Source organism: Leptonychotes weddellii, unplaced genomic scaffold, assembly GCF_054177405.1.
Source record: "Leptonychotes weddellii isolate Sample4059 unplaced genomic scaffold, ASM5417740v2 HiC_scaffold_13463, whole genome shotgun sequence".
Taxonomy (NCBI): domain Eukaryota; kingdom Metazoa; phylum Chordata; class Mammalia; order Carnivora; family Phocidae; genus Leptonychotes; species Leptonychotes weddellii.
Window position 1 is genome coordinate 1 of NW_027714381.1, and position 5680 is coordinate 5680.

Below are 5680 nucleotides of genomic sequence, written 5' to 3' on the forward strand. Positions count from 1 at the left end.
GTGATCTGAAGGGGCACATGCACCCCAATGTTTATAGCAGCAATGTCCACAATAGCCAAACTATGGAAAGAGCCTAGATGTCCATCAACAGATGAATGGATAAAGAAGATGTGGTATATATACACAATGGAATATTATGCAACCATCAAAAAATGAAATCTTGCCATTTGCAATGACGTGGATGGAACTAGAGGGTATTATACTAAGTGAAATAAGTCAATCAGGGAAAGACAAGTATCATATAATCTCACTGATATGAGGAATTTGAGAAACAAGACAGAGGATCATAGGGGAAAGGAGGGAAAAATGAAACAAGATGAAACCAGAGAGGGAGACAAACCATAAGAAACTCTTAATCTCAGGAAACAAACTGAGGGTTGCTGGAGTGGAGGGGTTGGGAGGGTTGGGGTTGCTGGGTGATGGACATTGAGGAGGGTATGTTTTATGGTGAGCACTGTGAATTGTGTAAGACTGATGAATCACAGACCTGTACCCCTGAAACAAATAATACATTATATGTTAATAAAAAAAAAGCAATCACAGAGAAGGAAAGGCATATTACTTTCACCATATCAACAATAAGACTGAGAGCCCACTTTTCAATAGAAACTATGCAAGTCAACTGACAATGAAACTTCTCAGAGTGCAAACTTTGAGCCTAGAATCATTTACTCAGAAGAAAATACACTACAAAAGTGAAAACAAGACTTCTAAGACTCCATCCATTTCAACCAAGATGGAGTAAGCCAACTACAGCATATCTGTCACACCAATAACTAAAATCTCTGGGCAGAAAAAGACAACCACCTAAGTACTCTGAAAAGTAACAATTAGCAAGCAGACTGTTGAACTCAAAATCTGGACAATGATCTGTAATGAGGGCAAGTTTCATGGTCTTATTTTCCTTCTTTATCTCCAAGCTTTGACTGAAGGAAGGCCCAAGTGGCAGAACTGTGCCATGGGTGCAAAAGCCAAAATTCTCAGAAACAAGACATTACCCCTAGCCATGAAACCAGGAAAAGAGGCTCCTGCATGCCAGACAGCGTGTAGAGAAATACTCATTTCTTTTAGCCTTTTCCTTCTTTCTCTTTTCTCTCTCAGCCCTACCAGTAAGGCTGGCCAGTTGGGGAATTTCATGGCTGTGACAGTGATGACACAGGCACATAAAACCCTGAGAAAAGATTCATCTTTCTGGACAGAGATATTTTAAAATGGGCTCCCACTGCCCAAATAATAAGCAGGAATTCCCTGGTATTTTTTTTCACCACCTTCTTTCTCACCAGTTTGCCTCTCAGGTGACCCCAGTCTCACAGAACTGCCTGAAAACATGGGGGAATAAAACCTGAAAATTAATAATAGAAAGATATCTGAAAAATTCCCCTAAATATTTGGAAATTATACCACATTGTAAATGAATTTTAGGTAAGACAAGAAGTCAAAGGGAAATTAATAAATACATTGAGCAGAGTAAAAATAAAAATAGAATATATCAAAATTTGTGGGATACAACCAAAACACTGCTTAGAGAAGAACTGTTAGCTTTAATTCTTTCACATAAAATGAAGAAAGGTTTTACATCATTATTCTAAGCTACAAAAAGAAAAGCAAATAAAATCTAAAGCTAACAGGAAGAGAAAAATAATAAAGAATAGAAATGAATAAAATTGAAAAAATTGGATAAAATCAAACCAAGGCTAGTTCTTTGAAAGAAAATCAATAAAATTGACAAAACTCTCACAAACTGACCAAGAAAATATGGGGAAAGACACCAATTACCAATATTAAGAGTGAAAGAGAATAATTAATATAAACCATATAAACATTAAAAGGATAATAAAATATTATGAACAACTTTGTGTCCATAAATTAAATAATTTACATAATATGGAACTATGCTTTGAAAGACAGAAACTACCAAAATTCACTCAGATAAAGTACATTATAGGAATAGTCACACATCTAAAGAAATTGATTTCATAATTCAAGACTTTCCAAAAAAGAGACCCAGTTGGTTTCACTGGCAAAATCAATTCTATATCAGTGAACACTTAAGGAAAAAATAATACCAACTCAACACAATATCTACGAGAAAATAGAACAGTTCTCAACTCATTTTAGTAGACCAGCACTACCCCGATGCCAAAATGAAACAAAAGACATTATAAGAAATTTTTAAAAACATGCTAATGTTCCCTATGAAAATATTTTTTAAATCCCCAAGAAAATATTAACAAATTAAATCCTAAAATATAAATATATAAAAGAAAAACATGATAAAGCAGAGTTTATCCCAATAATGGAAGCCTGATTCAAAATTCAATCAATGTAATTCACTAAATCAACAGACTAACGAAGAAAAATTACATTCATTTCAAAAGATACAGATAAAGCTTTTAACAAATTAAAACTCCATTCATGATAAAAACTCTTAGAAAACTGACAGAAGAGCTCTTCCTTAACTTGATAAAGGTTATCTACAAAATTTTCCAACTCTTAAAGGCAGTTGGGGCTTTTTACTATTCAGCTTTTCACTGCTGAATATGATATTAGCTGTGGGCTTCTTCCTAGTCAGAGTAATTAGGTAAGAAAAAAAGCATTTAAATTAGAAAGGAAGAAGTAAAATTGTCTGTGTTTGCCGACAGCAAGATCTTAAATGTAGAAATCCTAAGGACGCCACACAAAAAAGTTACAACTAATAAGCAAATTTAGTAAAGTCTCAGAATACAAAATCAACATACAAAATTCATTTGCATCTCTATACATTAACAACAACCTACTCAAAAAAGAAATTAAGAAAACAATTCCATTTACATTAGCATCAAAAAAATAAGATGCTTAGGAATAAATTTAACCAGGTGAAATACTTGTGCACTGAAAACTGCAAAACAATAATGAAATAAATGTTAAAAGATACAAATAAATGGAAGGACATTCTGTGTTCTTGGACCAGAAGAATTAATATTGTTAAAATGTCCATACTTCCCCAAATGATCTATAGATTCAAGGCAATCTCTATCCAAATCCCAACGGAATTTTTTACAGAAATACAAAAACAATCCTAAAATTCATTTGAAACCACAAAAGACTTTAAATAGTCAAAGCACTTTTGAGAAAGAACAAAACTGGAGGTATTACACTTTCTGATTGCAAAACCACATTACAAAGCTACAATAATTAAAACACTATGTACTGGCATAAAAGCAGAAAGATAGACCATGAACAGAGTAGACAGCCCAAAAATAGGGCCATAAACATATGGTCAACTGATCTTCAACAAGGGTGCCAAGAGGGGTGCCTGGGTGGCTCAATTGGTTAAGTGTCTGTCTTCAGCTCAGGTCATGATTTCAGGGTCCTGGGATTGAGCCCAGCATTGGACCCCCTGATTAGAGGGAAGCCTGCTTCTCCCTCTCCCTCTAGCTTGCACGTACTCTCTCTCTCTCTCAAATAAATAAAACCTTAAAAAAACACAAGGGTGCCAAGAATACACAATGGGGAAAATATTGTCTATTCAATAAATTGTGTTGAGAAAATTGGATATCCATATGCAAAAGAATGAAACTGGACCTTTATCTCACATTATATAGAAAAATCAATTCAAAATGAATTAAAGGTTTAAATGTAAAACCTGAAACGATAAAACTCTTAGAAAAAAGAATAGGACAAATGTTTCTAGATATTGGACTGGGCAATGATCTCTTGGATATGGCATCAAAAGCCCAGGCAACAAAAGCAAAACTAGACAAATGAGATTACATCAAACTAAAAGCTTCTACAAAGCAAAGGAAACACTTAACAAAATGAAAAGGCAACCTACAATGGGAAAAAATATTTTCAGACCATATATCTTATAAAAGGTTAATATCCAAAATATATACGGCACTCTTACAACTCAAGAGCAAAACAAAACAAAACAAAAACAAAACCCACAAGTAACTCAATTTAAAAATGGGCAAAGGACCTGAATACACATTTCTCCAAAAAAGACACACAAATGGCCAACAGGTATATGAAAAGGGTGTGCAACATCACTAGTCATCAGGGAAATGCATATCAAAACCACAATGAGCCTTGCACAATTCACAGCGCTCACCATAGCACATACCCTCCCCAGTGTCTATCACGCAGCCACCCCATCCCTCTCACCCCACCCCCCACTCCAGCAACCGATGGGTTAGCCTGGTGATGGGTATTAAAGAGGGCATGTTCTGCATGGAGCACTGGGTGTTATGCACAAACAATGAATCATAGAACACTACATCAAAAACTTATGATGTAATGTATGGTGATTAACATAACAATAAAAAACCACAATGAGCTATCACCTCACACCTGTTAGGATAACAATTATCAAAAAACCAAAGGAGAAGTGTTGGTGAAGATGTAGAGAAAAGGAAACCCTTGTGCACTCTTGGTGGTACTGTAAGTTGGTGCAGCCACTATGGAAAACAATATGGAGGTTCCTTTAAAAATTAAAAATAGAATTATCATTTGATCTAGCAATCTCACTTTTGGATATATAGTCAAAGGAATTGAAATCTGGGTCTTAAAGAGATATCTGCACTCCCATCTTCATTGCAGCATTATGCACAATAGCCTAGATCTGGAAACAAACCTAAATATTCATCAACAGTTAAATGGACAAAGTAAGTGTGGTATATAGGTACAATGGAATATTATTCAGCCTTTAAAAAGAAGGAAATTCTGCCATTGTAAGGCTGAATAATATTCCATTGTATGTATACACCACATTTTCTTTTTTTATTGTTGTTCAGGAAGCATTTTATCATTGCTCCAAGTTTAGAAATTTTCACTGACAAAAAATTAACACTTCAGAAAATTTCCCACATAGCCCTGCTCAGCTTCTGCATCTTGGTTTTCACAGATATATCAGCATATTTCTCTCCAATATGGACAATCATTGCACCCATGCTTGACAGATCAATCTTAACTTCCAATTTCGATACTTGGCCTTTACTTTTAGGAAGCTCTTCAAGATTGATTTTTAATTCAGAAAGAATGGCTTCATCTAAAGGAGATGCAGTGGTTACTTGCAAGGGACTTCTCCACAGTGTATGATCACCATGGTTGAAAAGGCAGAAATGACTCCAGGTATATTGTTCAAGCAACCATTTTCAGCAAGCAAATTGATCAGGCTGGACATGAGGGGAGAGAACGTCTCGTTTGCTGTCATGTCATTTAGTCTTTTCATTTTCACTGTATGCTTTACACAAGGATTCTTAATGGAACCAGCCATTTTGGGTTCCTTCAATATTTGTGCTACTCTCAACAATTCCTTTTCTATTTGTTCCAGTTTATTCTGTTTAGATGCAGCAGAATAAATAAAGTTTATTCTGTTTAGATGCATAGAAACCTTTGATACCATATACCTGAACAGGTGGCCTTATGTGCTTGGCAAACAGCCTGACCACAGATATACTAAAGCAACACATCTGCTGGGAGAGCCCGGAAACTGCTGGGATGGCCATCTTCTTTGGGTGGCTGTAGGTCCATATACTACATTTTCTTTACCCATTCAACCATTGATGGTTGCTAGAATAGATGAACCTGGAGGACATTATGCTAAATGAAATAGACCAGACACAGAAAGACAAATACTACATTATTTCACTTATATGTGCAATCTAAAATAGTCGAACAGAGACAGAGAGTATAATGATGG

General features: G+C 35.3%; 1 pseudogene; it reads right to left on the reverse strand.

The window, feature by feature from the left end:
* Positions 1–4517: 4517 nt before the first annotated feature.
* Positions 4518–5486, reverse strand: LOC102741071 (ATP synthase peripheral stalk subunit OSCP, mitochondrial pseudogene; annotated as a pseudogene).
* Between the last annotated feature and the right edge of the window lie 194 nt (positions 5487–5680).